Source organism: Mustela nigripes, chromosome 13, assembly GCF_022355385.1.
Source record: "Mustela nigripes isolate SB6536 chromosome 13, MUSNIG.SB6536, whole genome shotgun sequence".
Taxonomy (NCBI): Eukaryota; Metazoa; Chordata; class Mammalia; order Carnivora; family Mustelidae; genus Mustela; species Mustela nigripes.
The window spans coordinates 6,030,462-6,052,279 of record NC_081569.1 but is presented as its reverse complement, the minus strand read 5'-3'; the positions used below and the strand labels follow the sequence as shown (position 1 = coordinate 6,052,279).

The 21,818-nt window shown below is 50.5% G+C and overlaps 1 long non-coding RNA gene across 2 annotated transcripts in view; it reads left to right on the top strand.

Moving 5' to 3' along the window:
- Nucleotides 1–21,818, top strand: part of LOC132029081 (uncharacterized) — a 47,402-nt gene that overhangs the window by 10,621 nt on the left and 14,963 nt on the right. Inside the window, exons 2-4 of one of the 2 annotated variants that reach the window (XR_009407695.1) lie at nt 813–1,047; nt 1,699–1,766; nt 5,116–5,308. This is a non-coding gene — a long non-coding RNA (uncharacterized LOC132029081). The remainder of the gene's footprint in view (nt 1–812; nt 1,048–1,698; nt 1,767–5,115; nt 5,309–21,818) is intronic. The other variant, XR_009407694.1, reaches the window with a different exon arrangement.

Sequence of the window (21,818 nt, the reverse complement as noted above, 5' to 3'; positions counted from 1 at the left end):
GGACGATGGAAGGAGAACATGGAGGAGCAAGCAGCAGTGAGGTTGGGCCTTGTGGTTCCCATGCTCTCTTCCCAGTTTACTCTCGCAGTCTCTATGCCAGTTCAGCCTGAGGTTCCCTGACTCCTGCAGTGGAACAGAGTGCAGACGGGTAGAGGAGGGTGTGTGGCAAGGACAAGTCAGGTCCGAGGGTCACATGTGTTCCTCCAGGCACTCCTGTTCCTGTTCCAGATCCACCGGCAGAGGGAGCCCCAGGCTGGGGAGGAGCGCACATTTGGATGGTTCTCCTGGGTTCTGGGCGCCACACTGTGGGGCTCTGTGGCTCAGATCTGTACCTGACTCCCCCCACACCCATCGTGTCCTATACTGGCAAAAATCACGAGACAGAGCCACAGATGGGTGAGGCTCAGGGTGGGTGGGCGGGGTAGCTGGGGCCACCTGCTGGGGGACCTGCACAGATGCAGGCCACTAGACTCCTAGACCTGCCCTCCAGTTTGTAATAACACTGGAGAAAATCATTGTTGGTAGGCTGTGGAGTACGCACGCGCACACACCTACGTGTGTAGGGGCAGGGAGGGGCAGGAGGAGGAGCCAGACGCGGGGCCCCTCCTAGTTTCGGAGCTGGAAGGGGTTTTCTATACCATTTAGTCCAAGCATCTTGTTTTGTTGTTGTTGTTGTTTGTTTTTTTAAGTAGGCTTAGAACTTGAACTCAGGACCCTGAGATCAAGACTTGCGCTGAGCTCAAGAGTCGGGTGCTTAACCAACTGAACCACCCAGGCAACCCCAACACTTCATTTTTTTTTTCTTTTTTAAGATTTGTATCCATTTCTCAGAGAGAGAGCTAGAGCGAGAGCGAGCCCTTGCAGGGGGTGGCAGAGGGAGAGGAAGAAGCAGACTCCCCGCTGAGCAGGGAGCTGGATGGGGAGGCGGAGCTCGAGGATCCCAGGACCCAGAATCACACCCAGACCTGAAGGCAGACACTCAACCGACTGAGCCATCCACGTGCTGCCCCAAGCACCTCGTTTTAATAGCAGGAAACTGAGGTCCAGGTAAGAGAGAGGCTTATCTCCCTGTCTTGGGGCGGAAATAGGGATGACCCAGGTGGTGCTGGGAAAGGCCTGACCCTTGGCTACCTTCTGAGCCTCAGTTTTCTTTGCTGTAAAACACTGAAATTATCCTAGGTACCTGGCTCTGGGAGCACATCAGAAGGGATGTGTGTGTGTGTATGTGTGTGTGTGTGTGTGTTTTCGTGCCCAGGAAGCACATGTGGCCACCTGAGAAGGGCTGGGTGTCTGTGCACTGGCATCTGTGAAAGTGTGGGGAGGCCTGTGTGTTCCCCCCGAAGAGGGGCACTTATGCCTACACATAAGTATTTGTGCAAGTGGAGGAGGGAAGCGTTTTTGCATCTGCAAACAGCGTGTGTCCTTGTGACTATCTGCACCATCAGAAGGGTAAGTGTGCCCAGGGGCCCAGACTCCAGGGTGTGTCCCAGCCCCAAACCCCAACAGGCTCTAAGGGGACTCTAGTTAAGCAGCACTTCTCCTGGGGTGGGGACAGGAGCAGAAGGAGAAGGATTATGGCAAATTCATTTCTATTTTCCAGCTCACTAAGCCTGCGGTGCGTCCCTGGCGTTAGCATGAGAATGGGCTAGGGCTCTGTGAACCCCTCCCGACCTGCTGACCCCTCTCCCCCCCCCACAGGAACAGTGGGACTCTCTGCTTCCTCCGCTTCTCCAACCAGCTCTGCAAAGCCACGACTCCTAATCAGGGTAATTTAATATATTTTAAGCCCCCGGCGGCTTTATTTTCCCTCCTTTTCGAGTTTGTTTTAGGCATTCACAGCTCTCACCCCGTCATTAGACAGCCTTATTTGACGGATGGAAGGAGCCTGCTATGAGACCACAGCCCTTTGTGTCCCCTACATAAGCTGGGCTTCCCTGTAATTAGAATGGTATTCCCAGCCATTGAGGCCTTTCATGAGGCGGAACAAAAACTCCCCAAGATGAATATCCCCCAACTCTCAGCCCCCTGGCCGGGAAGGGGCTGTGAGTTAAAGGGACTCCTTAGGGAAGGCAGTCTGGGAGCAAGGACAGCCAAGATCCTGCCAGGGTGAGGAATTTCGGGGCCATAGGGAGTGGGCACCAGACAAAGGCTCCGGCGAGGTTGCCCATAAACACCAGTCTCTTATCCACGCTCCCCTGGCCAGGCTCAGGGCCTGCCTGGGCTCCGCCTCTGTGATCAGAGCACCCAAGTCTGTCCACAAGGTCAGGGGGTTATGGAACCAGGCTGGGGGTGCAGGTGGGACGCTCACACCCCGCCAGAGTCATGCAGACCCTGATTCAGGTATCACTTCGCATCTAGGCACACAGACAGTCACGCACGGATAGATTTGGGATTCCATTGTGAGCACACATAAACACACAAACTGACCTCCATGCACACTCAGCCACAAGATCACAAGAACCAGGGCAGGAAATGTTTGTAAATAGACAGCGTACCACACACACTGTCACCCAGACATAGAAACAGACTGCCGTTTGTGTACACACACACACACACACACACACACACAAGCATGCCACACAGACTGGGCTTTGTTTATGATACACATATACTCCTGCACACTCGTATATATACATATATCTCTAAGATCTCCGGATCCCACTTCTTCTGTGGCTATAGGATATTTGCCAGCTTGTACGCACTGTGGTGCATACACCCTCCCCCACCCCCTGCACCCTCAGGATGTAAGCTTGCTTCTGGTCACATTCTTGGGTCCGTGCTTAGCCTGTGTTCAGATGCAGAAATTGACAAACACACATATGCGTGGACACACACATCTCCCAGCCCACATTGACACATGAAAACTCAGGAAAATACTATGGAACCGAAATACCATTATGGCATTTGGGCATTTCTAGGCCAGCCTCTCCTAGACTAGATATACATCAGGATGGGAAGGATTAGCCCCATGCAACTACACACTGTGCCGTGAACCCCAGAGAGCCTGGAGTCCCCTGTGCAGCACAGGTGGGTCTCCCCATGCCGCTTGGGAAGAGAAATTTCCTTTTTCTTGATTAGCCCTTTGGACTGGGCTCCAAAGACAGAAGGCTGCTATCTGGGTCTCTGGTACAATCTGTAGTCTTCCCCAGGTCTCAGGAAAGGCTCAGAGGCCAATGCTAGGTCTGCGGAGCTACAGAAGGAAGAACCCAACCTACCAACTGACCCACGGGAGAAGAAGTACTATGGAGAAATAGTGAGTGTTTCCTTTCCAGGAGGATTCAAACAGGGGCAGGACGATCACCAGTTAGGGACTTTATGGGGAAACTGATTTCATTCAGCCCCTCCTCTGTGCTCAGAGCTTGGAGTGCAGTGATGAGTCACATATAAGTCTGTCTTCAAAGGAACTTAGAGTCTTAAAAGGGGTGACCAGACACATATGATGCACAGACCTGGGCAGGGGATGAAGATGGGGCTGGGGCATACTGGAGACTAGTGGGTTTCCAGTTTCCACACTGGAATATTGGTATCAAGGATTAAGGTAGCCCATTTAACTTTGGGCACCCGTGTTGGATAAATGATGGATTAGCTGGTCTCCCAGTTCTGTCTCCAAGATCTATCTCCATTCTACGATTCTTAGCCTTCTGGACTGGGTCCGTGGCTTTCTCACCAAGGCATTCTTTCCAAGTGGGTGTTGCCCCTTCACTCACTTTGCACAGGCTCTTATGCCAGGCACTAAAGCTGTGCTGAAGCCCTGGTGGGGTTGGGGCCTAATTCGATGTCCCCAGGAACAAACGAGAGGCTCATAAAGAGCGAGATCCACTTTGAGGTGGGGAGAGCTGTAGGTCAAATTCCTTCATGATTTCTGGCCACTGAATCTTACTAAGATTCACTCCCTTCTCTTCTGGAAGGAAGTACAGTTTCAAACGGGTGGGATGGGGATCTCAAGCTGCTGGTGATTTGCCTGGTTTTATTTACAAGTATAATTGTAATTGCTGAGGCAATTACAGATACCCAGGCAATGACCAGCAAAACTCCAACATCTCTCTCTGGATAAAACATTCATCTGTTTCTCTTTCTAGGAGAGATTCCCCAGGGAAATTAGAGAACAAGGAATGCTTTGAAGCCACGTCCAATGTCTTTTTTTTTTTTTTTTTTAATTTTACGACAGTGTTTTTCACAATGGTGTAAAATAATGGATGGGGCTTGGGGCTCTGGAGACGGATTCAAAGCCACTTACCAGTTATGCCTGATCATGGGGCCTGAGTGTCTTTAACTGTAATGTGGGGGTAATAACAGTACCATCCTAATAGCAAAGTTGTGAGGGTTAAATGAGCTAATACCTGTAGAAAAGCCCAACAAAGCGTTGCAGGCAGTAAGTGCTCAGTGTTGGCCCTGGTGGTTAATACGAGGTGTTCAGTAAATATTTATTGAGTGAATGAGTCCATTTTTTCATTTTACTTGCGTTTATGATAAAATTACCAGAAAATAAGATTTTCCTGGAAGCCTCTCGCATGTACTTTTGGAGGAAGTTGGGGATGGGGCCCAGGTAGGAAGAGGATGATAGGCGGGTTCCCTATATTTAAAAAAAAAAAAAAAAAAAAAAAAAAAAACAGCTTTCCAGCTTTCCCCGCTAGTGGGGGCGCAGGTCATTACCTGAGTGAGCCAGCAGGGGGGGCCCGAGCCGCCGCAGCGCGGAGGGCTCTAGCTAAGGGAAGCCGAAGGGAGTTACTCTTGACAGAGCACCTACTGTGTACAGTGTACCGCCTAGGGCTGGGCGGCGTTGCAAGGGCAGGACCGCCGGGAAGTTGGGGGCATGGGTGGCGCAGTGAGCTGCCCTGGAGTGCAGATGTGGAGGTCGGCCTTTTGAGCACGAGGGTCTCTTCGCTATGGCGTGACCCGTGTTTGGGTCCTGGTGGGGACGGTGCTAGGGAAGCCCGGCTGGTGGAGGGCCGTGCCTTCTGCTTCTCCGCTGAGGCCCCAGCACTCAGCTCGGAGCACGCTCCCTGTACTTCTCGGGTAGTGTGGTGGAGAGACTTTGCATGTAGCCTAAAGGCGTGGGCATAAGGGATCCCCTTCAACGCAGTTTGGAAGTGAGAACTGTACCCCTTCTTCCAGCCCTTACTGCCACCTCTGCGCAGACCCGGGAAGAGGTAAAGCCCGGATCCCCCTTAGCCTGAGGTGGCGCGCCACGTCGGAACTGGCCTTGATCATGATATTCCTGATTCTACGGCTGGCCGCACCACGTTTTCTCCAACACCGCCAGGTGATGGGTCCGCACCGGGGAGAACAGCTAATTCGATGAGCCCTGGTATGTATAAACGTTTGTGCGTAGTAGCAGTTGTTCTCCTAGATGGTGTAAAATATCAGAGCTGCCAACAGTCCATCAGTGCTGCTAATTAAAAACCAGTTTGAGTCTCAGCTTGGAAATGCAGGAATCAGAAAGACGTTGAGGAATGAACCACTGTAGCTGTTCTCCTGCCCCAGGACCAGAGGGATCCCCCCCCCCCGCCCCCGCCCCAATCAGGGTGTGATTGGGTGGTGGGATCTGCACAGGGTGGGATCGGCCTGGGACATGATCCTTCTGCTTCCCGCGCTCCTGAGAGCCTAGGGATCATGGGAGCCAGCAACCCCAGCACGGGTGTAGGCAGCCTCGACAACCCTGTGGGCTCCCCACCTTTGGCTTTTGGATTGGAACCTGGCTCCTGCCCTCCGAAACCCTCCAAGAGAGGCTGGCTTGGAGTCGTGGAGTGCCACATTTCCAATGGCGTGACACTGGTCCATTTAAACCTCTCTCAGCCATTTGGAACCATAAGGGTTGGCTCTGGGCCATGTGGGCTGCTTCAGGGAGATGGTAAGTCCCACAGTGGACATCTGTAGAACCAGGTGCTGGAGGCATTGCTGGGTTTTTAAATTTTTAAATCCCATTTAATCCTTACACTCATCTGCAGAGTTTCATCGTTCTCATTTTATAGGTGAAGGAGTTGAGGTCTTGATATATGGGGAGGTGAACCCTCTTGTTCCTGGAACAGCCATGGCTCCCTACGCTCCTTTAGAAATTCCTGAACAGGTGTGCTGGGACTGGGGGAGGGAAGAGAGGCACATAAGGTAACTGGCTGAGGGCTAAGGCCCCCTTCACTTGGAATCCTGGTCTGAGGAACTGAAGGGGGACCCTGGGCAAGGCAGGTCCCCTCCCGGGTCTTACTTTTCCCATCTATAAAATGTATGTGAACATGTCTACCCAATCCTCAGGGAAGGTCCCAGAAGGTCTAGAGAGACAGAACATGCACTGGTTGGGAATGGGGGAAGTCTCCCTTAATTCTCGGAAGTCTCCACAGGTACTCCCCTTTCCAGGAGGGCACCTATATCTTTTTTTTTTTTTTTTAAGATTTCATTTATTTATTTGACAGATCACAATTAGGCAGAGAGACAGGCAGAGAGAGAGAGGGAAGCAGCCTCCCTGCCCAGTAGAGAGCCCAATGTGGAGCTGGATCCCAGGACCCTGGGATCATGACCCCAGCCGAAGGCAGAGGCCTCAACCCACTGAGCCACTCAGGCACCCCAAGGCATCTTAATATCAGAACAACACTTATTGGAACTATGATAAGAGGCGTACTTTTGTCTCTAGGACTCCTAAAATAGTAGTCTCCTGGGAGGAATTACTCCCACCACCCCCGCCCCATTTCACAGGTGGAGAAACTGAGGCTGAGAGCAATAAAGTGAAAAGTGACTTGCCCAAGGTCACTTGGTGAATGAGGTAAAAAAGAAGGAGCTGGGATGTCAGAGGTCAGGATCTGGCCCCTGTTCACACTAAGAAACCTTGTCCAAGGGCCAAGTAGGAGGAGTGAGGGCCAAGTAGGTGGCGAGATGACCTTGTGGACCTGGCAGGGAGCTGGGTCACCTCAGGGTGTAGCCATGTGTCAGGCACTGCGGATGCCCTGATGGGCTCCTGTTGTGGTTAGCTGATATCCCTAAGGCCAGGGTCTGCCTGGGAAGCTGAGAGGAATCTCCTTTTTGGGGGAACCAGAAATGCAGAGGTCATTTCAAAGAGAGAAATCCTGAGGCCCCACTGGGCTTCCCTGACCCAGCAAAACTGAGCCTTCAGAAGCCTGAATTGGCACAGCAAGGTCCCTTCAGTCTGCTGATCCCGAGTGGTGCTCTTCAACTCTGGGAGTAGGAATCCTGCTGAGTTCCAAATAAGAAAATCAAACCAGTTTGAACACATCAAGTGAAACTAGATTTGGTTAGGGTGGCAGGGGTGTGGGCAGAGGCAGGAACAGCAGGGTGCAGGACCAATCCATCCCAGAGAAACTCTGTTATCACAAAGAGAAAATCTGCGCTGGCTCTGGAAGGATTGTCCAACTCTCGGGAGAAGCAACTTAGTTCTCCAGCCCTCTGTCTGCAGAGACGCCACACACAAGGTGCTGGCCACCAGGGTCTGCGGGGGGAAACGCCAGGACAATAGGTTTCCAACAATCCCTTAATCCAACCTGCTGCAAACTCAGCTTCATTTTTTTTTAAAGATTTTATTTATTTATTTGACAGAGATCACAAGTAGGCAGAGAGGCAGGCAGAGAGAGAGGGAAGCAGGCTCCCTGCCGAGCAGAGAGTCCAATGTGGGACTCGATCCCAGGACCCTGAGATCATGACCTGAGCCGAAGGCAGCGGCTTATTTTTGATCACCCAAGTCGGGGAAATAAACTCCGGGTTCCGTGACAAACTATCTTAAGAGGCTCTTAAGGGGGCTCTCTCTCTGGCAACCTCTATCTTTGGTGTTCCTACAGTCCGTGGGTGGCTATCTTGTCCACACTCATGGAGCCCTTGTGTGGCAGGGCAGCTTCATTACTGTTGTCTGCATTTTAGAAGATTGCAAATGCAGATTTCCAAAGAAAGGGTATTCCCCTAAGCCTGACCACGGCCCCGGCCCCTAGCCACAGGCTTCTGTGGGGCACACTGGGCAAGGGCTGGACACCCACGCTCCACTATTAGGGGTGGTTGGGGCTGGAGCTGTCCAGGCTGTGGTGCTGAAACACGGGCCCCCTCTGCTGAGGTCATGGACAAAGTGTGCTCACCCAGCCACCCCCAGGGCCCATCTTCCTGCCTCTGAAACAGGCTCCTGGGGGCATCGAGGTGGACGATTCTTCATAGAAGAAAAGTAATCCACACCATCATCATTCCTACTCCCAACCTCAATATCCACCTAATTGGTCTCACCATCTCTAGTCTCACCCCCTTAATCCACTCCTCACTCAGCACCAGAGTGATTTTTTCTTTTTCTTTTTTAAAAATTTTTTAGAAGATTTTATTTATTTATTTGACAGACAGAGAGAGATCATAAATAGGCAGAGAGTTAGGCAGAGAGGGAGGGGAAAGCAGACTCCCTGTTGAGCAGAGAGCCCGATGCCTGGCTCGATCCCAGCACCCGGAGATCATGACCTGAGCCAAAGGCAGGGGCTTAACCCACTGAGCCCCCCAGGTGCCTCCAGAGTGGTTTATTCAAGAGGCCAATCCCGTCATATTTAAACTCTTCCTGTGGTTTCTCCTATAATTCAGAGTAGAACTTAAAGTTCTTGCCACCGTCAAGAGAGCTCTCCTGCTCAATGACCTGGCCCCTGCCTGCTTCTCCTACCTTGAACACCTATCAGGATGGCAGGGATTGGTGAGTGAACTGGCTTATTACTTACGCATTTTGAGGACAGAACTGCTGTGATTTACTGAGGGACTGAAGGCGGAATGTGAGAGGAGAACTGGAGTCAAGGATGACGTTGGGAGTTTTGATGTGAGCTCCTGGAAGGACGGAGTCTGTCTTTCAGAAACTGGGAAGGTAGAAGGAGAAATCGAGTTTTGGAGGTGAGGACATCGGCTTGGCCCTGGACATGTTAAATTAGAGAGGTCTATTAGATAGTTGGGGGCATAGTTGGTTGGGGGGAAGCCCCAAAGGCAACTGGATGTATAAGCCTGGCATTCAGGGGAGAGGTCCAGGCTGGAGGTTTTAACCTGGGAGTCGTCACCCTCTGGATCTTATTTAAAATCATGAGGCAAGATGAAATCACTATGGATTCAGTGTAGAAGGAAGAAAAATGTCCTAAGGCCTGACTGGGATAGCCTGATTTTGAGGGGAGGAAGACAAGGAGAATCAGTAAGAGGAGATCAAGAGGCAGAGTCTTTAAGTAGGAAGAGAACAGAGGAAGTAGTGAACTTGAGACCAGGGGCAAAAAGTCTTAAGAAGGAAGGAGGATTCAAAAGGGTCCTATATGCCTACAGGTCAGCTGAAATGAGGATTTGGGAACCGAACCCTTGGATACAGCCTGGAAGAGGTTCTTTTTTTTTTTTTTTTTTTTTTTTAAGATTTTACTTATTTATCGGACAGACAGAGATCACAAGTAGGCAGAGAGGCAGGCAGAGAGAGAGAGGAGGAAGCAGGCTCCCCACCGAGCAGAGAGCCTGATGCGGGGCTCCATCCCAGGACCCTGAGATCATGACCTGAGCCAAAGGCAGAGGCTTAACCCACTGAGTCACCCAGGCGCCCTGGAAGAGGTTCTTTTTAAGAAATGGAGGTGCAGGGGGTGACTAGAGGAAAGACCAAGAGGCAGCAGGAGGAAATAGTAGCTGGTGTTGGCGGACTCAGGCAGGCTAAGGAAGAGGAAGGTGGACTGGGAGCCGACAGGAAGGCCAAAGGGAGGGAACCCCAAGAGGGAGCGAGGTGCTGGGCTAACTATTTTCAGTCAGAAAGGTGCCCTGTTGGCAGACTACACCCTTAGTCTTCCCATATGCTTCTAAAGTCCAGTTCTAAGGGTCAGTCTTTGTCTTAATAAGATGTTCAGGGTACACATGTTTAAGGGAGCTTTTAAGAAGGTCGTCTTTTTCATTTGAGCTCAAGATCTTCTTCATTTGAGCTGGGGAAATGGTTTGATATTCACTCTTCTGGGAGCAGAGCTTCACAGCCCCTTGCCCTTGTGGGGACCAGACTGGGACTGGTGCTAGAAGCATCAAGCCGTTCTTGCCTCCTGCCAGCCAGCGAGTCTGAGTCCAAGACCTTGGACCCTGTACCCTTTGGTAAGCCGTACTCCTGAATTCAAGGCCCTCCAGGGTCACCTTCCTTGCCCAGTCTGCCCTTGGAAAAGCACTGGACACCTGTTTTTACTTTATTTTCAAGTTGGGAAAGACATCACACCCCCAAATGTAGCCTAGCTCTGTTTGCCTGGTCATTTATGCAGATGGTAGTGGACTTCCTCTCAGGCACCTGGGGTTGGGAGAGTGCCATGTCCCCGACAGCCTGTGGGGACCCTAAGACCAGGGTAATCCCCAAGCAGCCATGAAGGGCAAGCAGTCTTGAGAAGCAGAGGCAGGCTGTCTAGCTCTGTGTCTGCATTTGGAACAATGTCTGGTGGGGAAGGGTGATGTCCCCAGTCTCAAGCACCAAGGGCAGGGACAAAGGCAAACCTTGTGCTTCAGGTGCCTGAGGCCACAGTAGGGAAGTGGACTGAGGACAGAAGATTGATTCATGTGGTCTTGGATGCTTCCTAGCCTCCTTGACCTCTATTGAGGTGTTCTGGGCCCCCTCCCAAGGTCATGGGAGAACTATAGAGCCAGGCTAAGTGCAGCTCCCAGGCCCCAAGGGTGTGTGTGTTGTCCTGAGGCTGCCAAGGGAGCTGCTGAGAGACTAAGGCCTCTGGGCACATCCTTGCCCATCGTGTGTCTGGTGAATCACACCTCCTGGTATGATGACCTCAAGACTGTTCCCTGCCCTATAAAACATCTATATATACTATAGGCTACAGCCCTACGAATGCAGGTGTAGTGTGAACACCAATGGGGAACCAGGGGCCTCTACTTTGCCACTGTGTGACCTTGGGTAAGTTACTTCCTGCCTCTAAATCTCAATTTCTTCATTTGTCAGATTGGGGTCGAAGAAAAATTGGTATCCATCATCCTTTCCTAGGTCAGAGGCTGAAAGGTGGCTCAAGTTTGCCTCCTGCTGGCACACATAAGGCTGACACATCTCCAGCTCAGGCCTTTATTTTAAGTTTTCTTAAAGGAAAAAAAAATTTTTAAAGAATTTATTTATTTATTTGACAGACAGAGGTCACAAGTAGGCAGAAGGGTAGGCAGAGAGAGAGGGGGAAGCAAGCTCCCTGCTGAGCAGAGAGCCCGATGCTGGGCTGCATCCCAGGACCCTGGGATCATGACCTGAGCTGAAAGCAGAGGCTTAACCCACTGAGCCACCCAGGCGCGCCTCCCCCATTTTTTTTAAGATTTTATTTGGGCCTCCTGGGTGGTTCGGTCGGTTAAGCAGCTGCCTTCAGCTCAGGTTGTGATTCCAGAGTCCTGGGATTGAGCCCTGCATGGGGCTCTCTGCTCGGTGGGGAGCCTGCTTCTCCCTTTCCCTCTGCCTGCTGCTCTGCCTACTTGTGCTGTCTCTCTGTCAAATAAATAAATAAAATCTTTTAAAAAATTAAAAAATAAAATATTTTATTTATTTGACAGAGCAAGAGGGCACAAGCACGGGGTACAGTAGGGGGAGAGAGAGAAGCAGGTTCCCCACCAGGCAGCCTGATGCAGGGCTCACTCTCAGGATCCTGGGATCATGGCCTGAACCGAAGGCAGACACTTAACCATCTGAGCCACCCAGGGCGGCCCTCAGGCCTTTCTTCAGCCCCGGACAGCAGAAGGCTCCCTCTGCTTCCAGCCCAAGTCTGAGTCTACACCCCTTTCTGCCTACGCAGCCCATCCCTTCCTCTCTGTCCCTAAGAAGGCCCAAGAGTGGAGGTAGATGTTCTAATTAGATGGAGAAGAGAAAATACGGGATTCTGAGCATGGACAAGGGCACGGAGTCATGGCAGCATGGTTCAGTTAGAGAATGGCCCGTGGCCTGGTGTGGCTAGAATGAAGGGCGAGTGGGAAAGCAATGGAGCCAGATTCTGTAGTGTCTTTAAATCCACTCATAAATTTGGAGCTCATGCTGTAGGCAGTGGAGAGCCATTGAAGGATTTAGACTTGGCCAGAAGTTGCGGTTTGGAAATATTACTCTGGGGTGCTATGAAGAAGGACTTGAAGGTTTGTGGCAAAGCCTGCAGATCATTTTTCTTTCCCTATGGCTGCCCCCAGTGAACACTGCAATCCCATCCTGTCTTGGAACTAGGCATGCACAGGCGCGAATTTCTGGCCCCTTGAACGTAAACAGAAGGTCTTGTGCGCCTTTTAGGGAGCGTCCTTGGGATGTGTGAGTTGGGTGTGGGGGGGTGCCTGTTAATTTTTCTTACTTCCTCTGGCTTAGTGCACCTTGATGGCTGGCACCTGGATCTCCCGATCTGATCTGGTTAGACTGATGTAAGCGTGTTCAGTGGGCAAGGCCAGAGTGAGATGGAGGCAACCATCTTGGGTCAGCAGCTCCGCTCCGCTGCTCCACAGTATTCTCCCAAAGGTGCCAGAGCCCTTGCCCATAGGTTCTAACACTGGTAGCAATTGGGCCTCCTCTACTTCTTTTTGCCGATGTTCCTGACTGTTAGCTGTATCCTGGAGGAGGTCTTTCTCACGGCCATCCACTTTGTGAAAATAAAAGCAGCACAAATTCACTGAACACTTACTATGGGCAGGCACCGTGCTGCGGGCTTTGCATGGGTCAGCACGTTTATTATCTCTTAACCCTCATGCCATCTCACCTCCGAAACCACACCAGCGTCAAGACAACAGGAAGGGGGCGCCTGGGTGGCTCAGTGGGTTAAAGCCTCTGCCTTCGGCTCAGGTCATGATCCCAGGGTCCTAGGATCGAGCCCCGCATCGGGCTCTCTGCTCTGCAGGGAGCCTGCTTCCTCCCCTCTCTCTCTCTGCCTGCCTCTCTGCTTACTCATGCTTTCTCTCTCTCTGTCAAATAAATAAAATCTTTAAAAAAAAAAAACACTTAAAAGAAAACAATTTTCCAAATAAATAAATAAATAAATAAAGACAACAGGAAGGTTCTGGTGGATTCGGGCGTCTTCAGGGAACAGAGCTGATGAGGCTCTAGGGCCCCTGCCCCCACTCCTGACCCAGTTTCATCACCTTCCCTGTTCTAGATGAGGAAGCAGGCTCAGAGAGATGTGAAGTAAGTGGCTCAAGGTCACCCAGCTGGGAAGCCGCAGGTGGGAAACTCCAGGTCTTTACTGGGCTCAGGAGAAGCAGGTGACCCTGTGAACTTCATTCATTTCCAGTGGAGGGATTATAAGGGTGGCCCTGGATTACCACAGTGCCTGTGCTTTTTTTTTTTTTTTTTAAGATTTTATTTATTTATTTGAGAGAGAGAGAGGGAGAGCACAAGAGCCCAAGCAGGGGTGAGGGGAGAAGGGAGAGGAAGAGGAAGAAGCAGACTCCCTGCTGAGTGCGGAGCCTCAGTCGAGGCTCTATCCCAGGACCCTGAGATCCTGACCTGAGCAAAAAGTCAGACCCTTCAGGGACTGAGCACCCCACGCACCCCCACAGAGCCTGTGTTTAAATCCCAGCCCTGCCACTTACCGGCTTAGTTTCTCCATGCCTCAGTTTCCTCCTCTGAAAAAGGTGGGTGGTAATGGTGCGTCCCTCATCAGATTCCTGTGAGGATTTTAAGAGTTATTGCATAGAAATTGCTCGATCGTATGCATGATAAATGCATGCGTTGATATGCTCTATTACTACTACTACTGCTGCTTTTGCTATTGTTAGTGTTACCATGGGTCCGGCCCGCCCCAGCCCTGCCGGGAGAATCGGGAGGTAAAGAAGAAAGCCCCGCCAGAGGCCAAAGGACAGAGGAGGGGCCGCGTGACTGCCTGGGCTGGCGGGCAATTTACTGGAGGAGCTCATTTGGTGACTCCGACGCCAAGTTAATTAAAGATGGCCGCTAGGGGTCATTGCTATGGCGACAATTAGGCTGGGAAGGAGTCTCATTAAGGTGCGGGTTTTAACAAGGCCTGTTGTTTTTAACCTGGCCTCTTGTGAAAGAGGAATTCTTCAGCTCGGTTCCTTTCTTGCCTTTCTGTTTTTCGGGTTGGTTTCTAGAAACTCTCTGAGGAAGGACGAGACACAGGAGAATTCCCGCGTTCAGTCCCTCGGACGAATCAACAGGGTAACAGGAGCTGCTTCTCCCTTGGGCTGACTTCGAATCTGAAAGGGGTGGCCCAGGTGTGGAGAGGGAGGGGAGGGTGGCGGCGGTGACGTCAGAGCAGGTGAGGAAGAGGGTTTTATTAAGAATGGAAGTAGAGGCCTTTCCTGAAACTTAGAAATGTGGCTTCTGCCCCCCAAGCTGCTGACCAGTGGCCTAGGAGCGCCAAGCCTGTTTCTGTAAAGAGGAAGGAAGGAAGGAAGGATAGATGGACGGATGGAGGTCCAGGGCTCTCTTAATTCTGAACCCTTTATATAGACTTTTGGGACGCCTGGGTGGCTCAGTGGGTTAAGCCGCTGCCTTCAGCTCAGGTCATGATCCCAGCGTCCTGGGATCGAGTCCCACATCGGGCTCCTTGCTCGGCAGGGAGCCTGCCATTCTGTCTGCCTGTGCTCGCTCTCTGTCCCTCTCTCTCTCTGATAAATTAAAAAAAAAAAAAGAAGTATATAGACTTTTCTTATTTCCATAGTAATATAGGTATATTTAGAAAAAATTAGAAATTTCAGGAAAGCACAAAAGAAACTACCCCCTGTGGTCCTGCCCCCAGACTCACAGACTCTTACCAAATTTTGGAGAGAGAAGAACTGAGCAGAGGCTACAGGCAGCTGAATGGAGGGAAAGGGAGTTATGTTTTCGTTTATACCCTTTCTTAAAGTTTGAATTTTTTTTAAGATTTTATTTATTTATTTGACAGAGAGAGATCACAAGTAGGCAGAGAGAGAGAGGAGGAAGCAGGCTCCCTGCTGAGCAGAGAACCCGATGCGGGACTCGATCCCAGGACCCTGAGATCATGACCTGAGCCAAAGGCAAGGTCATGATCTAAGTTAAAGTGGTACATAATGCAGCTCCTCCCTTCCCCCCTTCTCCCCTTCCTCACTTCCTCCCAATCTCTGCACCCAAGGTGGGGCTTGAGCTTACAACCCCAAGATCAAGAGTTGCGTGCTCTACCAACTGAGCCAGCCAGGCGCCCCAACATTTTTCTGTACATTGAGATGTAGTGTACATTTTTTTCTACAAAAATAGGGGTCCTATTGTACCTACAATTTAAAATCTGAATTTATTACTTCCAGATAACAAGGTGTCTTGAATGATCCCCTGGATGTTATATTTCTTCCTAACTTTTTTTTTCTTTCTAAGCATGTTGTAACAAATATTTCATCTGGGCAAAGTGTAGACAGCATGGTAAATCTCCTATGTGGGGCCCGAACCCTGGCTCCCCCGCTCAGAGGCAGCTGCTAATACCAGTTTGCTTTGTGTCTATTTAGAGAGATTCCACCTTGTGTACAAGCACACATATTTCCCCCCAGGATCTACTTTGTGCAGGAAAGTACACGATACACCCTGTTTTGCACCTCAGTTCACAGTGTATTTGGAGATGGGTCCATACCAGCATGTATAGAGTTGACTATTTTTTTTAAGACTTTATCATTTTATTTGACAGAAAGAGACACAGCGAGAACGGGAACACAAGCGGGGGGAGTGGGAGAGGGAGAAGGGGACTCCGCACTGAGCGGGGAGCCGGATACGGGGCTCGATCTCGGGACCCCGGGATCATGACCTGAGCCGAAGGCAGACGCCCAACGACGGAGCCAGCCAGGTGCCCCAAGATTTTATTTATTTATTTATTTTAAAAGATTTTATTTATTTATTTATTTGACAGAGAGAGACACAGTGAGAGAGGGAACACAAACAGGGGGAGTGGAAGAGGGAGAAGCAGGCTTCCCGCTGAGCAAGGAGCCCGATGCGGGGCTCCATCCCAGGATGCTGGGATCATGACCTGAGCCAAAGGCAGACGCTCAACGGCTGAGCCACCCAGGCCCCCCCCCCCCGCGATTTTATTTTATTTTTAAGTCATCTTTCCATCCAACGTGGGGCTCAAACCCACAATCCAAAGATCAAGAGTCACATGTTCCACGAAATGAGCCAGTCCCTGTTCTTCTCTTTTAAAAAAGAGAATTTTTTTCTTAATCTTTTTCTCTTAAATAAAAAATATTGTATTTATTTCTTTGATGTGAGAGAGCACCAGTAGGCAGAGTCGTTGGCAGAGAGGGAGAGGGAGAAGCAGGTTCCCCACTGAGCAGGGAGCCCCATGCGGGGCTTGATCCCAGGACCCTGAGATCATGACCTGAGCAGAAGGCAGACGCTTAACTGACTGAGCCACCCATGTGCGCCCCCCCCACACTAGCTTTAATACCTGCATTCTGTGCAATTCTGGACTCTAACGCATTTGACCAGTACTCTCTTGGTGGACACTCAGGTTATTGCCGTGGGTAAGCTGTATCGCAGCTGGAATAATTTCAAAGGAGGCGTGTTCATTCAAAGAGTGTTACCCCATCATTTTTAGTATTTTTTAATATTCCAGAATAGGAATACCTGTGACCTATTTAACAATTCTTTATGGTTGAACATTTAAATTGTTACTGTTTGCTAGAGAGAGTTACCCACCATGATCTTGGAGGAGCCTGTGGTCTGCTGGGGGAGACAGACAACCGAACAAGCCCCATAATAACACATCGCGGGGGTTTGGGAGGCTGCTGTGTGCCGGAGTGACACAGCCCCACCTGCGGAAGTCAGGAAGGATCCAGGCTCGAAGTGGGAGGAGGAAGAATGGCAGGGCTTTAGGTAAAGCCCTTGAGGTATGAAAGCCTTGGTGGGTGGGCTGCTGATCTGGGAGTCTTTAGGTACAAACAGAGGTGGTTCTGGCCCCGAGGGGCTCACAGGATTGGTCTTGCGTATGCTTTCTTGCCCAGAATTCGGCATAGTGGTCAGCATTCAGTAGATGGTTATGGATAGATGACTAAGTGGGGGATCAAGGGAGAGCAGCCCAAGAAGGGGGGCAGGGACATGGCTTTGATGATCAGGCTGACAGTCTGAACTTGGTCTGGTCAGGGATGGGGTCTCCCAGAAGGCCGTCGGATGGAAGCATACACAGTTAGATCTGCTCCCACGGGAAGGTTCCTCTGGGAGCCCAGGTAGAATCAGGATGGCCCCAGAGGCTGCAAGCCAGATGTGGGACATGTCATAGGGTTCCCCCATATTCAGTGTCCCCGTCCCCGTCACTGGTTCTTCCTACAGGAGGATTAAACATCCCAGCCCTTTGTTGCATGCCTGGTGAACACAGGCATGGCCACAAGACTTGTTTTGGCCAATAAAATATGAATAGAAGAGGTGTGTGACACTTTCCAGAACACCTTTAAGGGACAATTAGTTTAAGCTTGGCCATGTTCTTGGTGGTTGTGGAAGTACAGGTCCATATGGAGATCCCTTAGGCCTGCGTCCCTGAGTCATTATGATGAGCAGAGACCCCTCACCGAGCTGCAGTGGGCATGTAAGCATGAATGAGAGATAAATGATGTTGCTTCACGCCGCTAAGATTTGGGGTTGTTTGATACTGCAGCATGGCAATGTTATGCAGACTGATCCACAGGAGAACTGGACCAGATAATTCCCAAGTTCCTTCCAGATGTGTGTAACAGGCCGTGATTCTGCCAAGCTGGCTTTCATGTGGTTTGTACTGTGTCCATTTTGGTTTACCCAATCTTAAGTTCTCTCTCTCTCTCTTTTTTTTTTTTTAAAGATTTTATTTATTTATTTGACAGACAGAGATCACAAGTAGGCAGAGAGGCAGGCAGAGAGAGAGAGAGGAGGAAGCAGGCTCCCTGCTGAGCAGAGAGCCTGATGCGGGACTCGATCCCAGGACCCTGAGATAATGACCCGAGTCAAAGGCAGTGGCTTAACCCACTGAGCCACCCTTAAGTTCTCTTTTTTAAAAAAGATTTTATTTATTTATTTGACAGAGATCACAAGTAGGCAGAGAGGCAGGCAGAGAGAGAGAGGGAAGAGGCTCCCTGCCGAGCAGAGAACCTGATGTGGGGCTCGATCCCAGGACCCTGGAATCATGCCCTCAGCCTAAGGTAGAGGCTTTAACCCATTGAGACACCCAGGCACCCACCAATCTCAAGTTCTTATGGAGACCTAGACTCGTGGCTTTTCTGCTAGACCCACTTTGAGCCCTAAGAATATTTCTCAGAGGTGGAGAAAAACCTATGGCTGTTGTCCCTTCTAAGTCATGACTCCTGGTGGCCTTTAGAAGGTCAGAAACATCAACAGCCATGCTGGTATCAAAAGTAAGATGAGAGTGTATCCTTGGTCCCTGGGATTCCCTCTTTCTGAAGAGGAAAGCACGGCTGCAGTGCCATTTTAACCAAATGCTTTATGCCACCGTACCCAACAGTTGGTTGGAAGGCTGCTGCCTTCCCAGTAGAGCTGGAGGTCCAGAGGAAAGAGTCCTTGAATGTCACAGCATCAAGGCTCAGGGAGGTCACCAAGGTCCCAGTTCGTCCATCTTCATCTTCCACACTGGCTTTGTCCTTGGGAACATTCCCCTTTCACGGTCACAGGGCGGCTGCCAGTAACCACGAGAACCATATGATTGCCTGCTTGTCCATGCCAAAGAAGAAGAGGAGAGGAAAGCGCTCCGCCCAGTCCGTGGAGTGACAGATGGCTCCAGCCGGTCCAGACCAATGGTTCCCAGTCCCATCAAGCCTGGTGCCTGCTTTCCATAGTAAATATTACTATCCTTATGTAATATGTAGAAAACAGAACCCACTGGGGCGCCTGGGGGGCTCAGTGGGTTAAAGTCTCTGCCTTCGGCTCAGGTCATGATCTCAGGGACCTGTGATCAAGCCCCCCATTGGGCTCTCTGCTCTGCAGGGAGCCTGCTTCCCCCTCTCTCTCTGCCTGCCTGTCTGCCTACTTGTGATCTCTGTCAAATAAATAAATAAATCTTAGAAAATAGAACCTGCTTGGGCATATAATCACAACCCCCCAAAACCCCAAAAAATCCAGTAATCCAGAGCCCTAAGTATAAAAGGAAAAGAAAGTGAAATATACAATAAAAAAACATGTTTTTCAAGATACATGCTCAGGTGCAAGTATTCTAGAGGACAAAACAAAACAATCAAATGCCTTCACCTGCATCTAAAATCTCCATGAATGTGGCAGTGATGGATGGCGGAAGATACAGGTGGATTGTTCTGGTGGCTACACTGCCACCTGGTACATGACTGTGTTGACATAATAACTCTTGGGAAGATTCTAGACACCACAGAACACAAGGCTTCTCAATGTACCCAGTGGTTGCTGTGCTGTGGAATATAGTCTGTATATGTACTGAAGCTGTACGGGGCGTCTGGGTGGCCCAGTGGGTTAAAGCCTCTGTCTTCGGCTCAGGTCATGGTCTCAGGGTTCTGGGATCGAGCCCCGAATCAGGCTCTCTGCTCAGCAGGGAGCCTGCTTCCTCCTCTCTCTCTCTGCCTGCCTCTCTGTCTGCTTGTGATCTCTGTCTGTCAAATAAATAAAATCTTAAAAAAAAAAAAACCTGTACAAAAAACTTCTCTGTTAATATGTAAAGTAGGATTAGATTCTAGGCTCAGATTTTGCATTTGTGTCTCTATTCAGTGGAACATTTGAAAGTCTGGTGGGATTCAGACCAAGGTTTTGTTATTGCAAGTGTCAGGCACTCTAGCCCCCACCCCAGCTTACCAAATATCTGCAGGGCCCGAATCACTGTGACAACCGGAAATGTCCCACAGAAGTGTCCGTGCTTGTAGGGATCCTGCTGCTCCTCTGGAAAACCTCTAGTCTGGTCCAGTCAGGAGTCCTTTATTTGGGTGGACTGGAATATTAGGCAGAGAGGCAGGCAGAGAGAGAGGAGGGGAAGCGGGCTCCCCGCTGAGCAGAGAGCGGGATGCGGGGCTCAATCCCAGGACCTGAGCCTAAGGCAGAGGCTCTAACCCACTGAGCCACCCAGGAGCCCCCAAACTGGGATTCTTTTAGAAGGAAGGAGGAGGGCCGAAGGTCGTAGAGGTGACCCAGTGTTCACGCTAGGCCTCCAGCTCAGCTGTTTCTTTCTTTCTTTTTTTTTTTTTTTATTTTATTTATTTATTTGACAGACAGAGATCACAAGTAGGCAAGGAGGCAGGCAGAGAGAGAGGAAGGGAAGCAGATTCTCTGCTGCCAGCTCAGCTGTTTCTAATAGGATTCATGTCTACTGCTGCAGTCCGTTCCTGGGACTGAAAACTCTTAGAAGACACACAGAGGGGCTCTCGGGAGAGAGGATGCGTGCGGGCATGTGTGTGGTTTCTGACTGGCACAGAAAATACTCTTGTTTCTCAGCCAGAAAGAGAGGAGTCCAGGACAGAGGAGGCTGGTCCCATGCCCCCTGAGAGAGTATAACCCTCCTTCCCTTGACTTCTTCTAAAACACTGACGCTCTGATTTGTCCGGCTCCTTCTGTTGTACAAAACTCCTTCCCTGCTGGGACGCCTGGGTGGCTCAGTCGGTTAAGCTGCTGCCTTCGGCTCAGGTCATGATCCTAGGGTCCTGGGATCGAGTTCTGCATCGGACTCCTTCCTCAGGAGGGAGCCTGCTTCCCTCTCTGCCTCTGCCTGCCACTCTGCCTGCTTGTGTGCTCCGTCTATCTATCTCTGACAAATAAATAAATAATCTTAAAAAACAACAAGAACCAAAAAACTCCTTCCCTGCTATCTCGCTTGCCTTCTGTGGGTTACTCATCTTTTAGAAAATTAATCTGTCCTAACTGTCTATTATACTCTTCCTCCTTTGTTTATGTTGTTTTCTGCCAATTGTCATTTTTTAAAAAGATTTTATTTATTTATTTGACAGAGATCACAAGCAGGCAGAGAGGCAGGCAGAGGGAGAGGGGGAAGCAGGCTCCCTGCCGAGCAGAGAGCCCGATGCGGGGCTCGATCCCAGAACCCTGAGATCACGACCTGAGCCGAAGGCAGAGGCTTTAACCCTCTGAGCCACCCAGGTGCCCAAATTATCATTTTTTTTTTAATTTAACTTCAAATAAGGCTTTTTTTTTTTTTGGCCACATGTGATTTTTAGTTGTTATGTAATCAAATCTGAAAATCCATTACTTTGTGTACATTAGGGTTGTAAGGCTGGGTGATCATGTGTTGATATGAAGGAGGCCTGCCAGGGCATGGAAACTATGCGGTGGGGAAGGCTAGCTCACAGGTCTGCGACACAAATGGTTCCTTGAGCCTTCCTGGGTCAGGCAAATATTCAGAAACCTGTACCAGGACCTCCTGTCCACTCCTCTCCCCAGAAGGTACACCCGTGTGCCAGACCTGGGATTTGGAGTTGCCTCTGAATCCTGCCAACAACCCTTATAGAGCATGACTGGCTAACAGTTCTGCCTGAGGAGGGCTGAGGGACACCCTAGCGGTCATCTCCTGGCTTTGAGAGTGGAACCTCCAGGACATCCATGTGGCCAAGTGAATGCCACCAAGGGCAGAGAGGAAGAAGAGGTGGGGTGCGTCTCAGTTCTGCAGCTAACTGGCTGTGTGGCTTTGGGGCAGTCTCTGTCCCTCTCTGGGCTGAGCTTCCTCCTCTGCCCAAGGAGGGGGTTGACCATCACGGTCTCAAGGTTCCCTTTCACGGCAGATATTCCACCATATTTGTCCATATATCCCTTCCTTGAAAGAGCCCCACTGCTGGCAGCTGCCTCCTCCTGCCGCTGCTCAAATTTCTTACCTGGTGCAGGAGGAGACCTCAGTGTGAGCATGTCTGGGAGTATCTGTAGCTCCAGAAACTTGCTCCAGGTCTGGGCGTGATTTCTGAATCTCCCTGGTGCTTGACTTCGGTCCTGGAAATGTAGAATGGAAGCCGGTCCCGTAGGG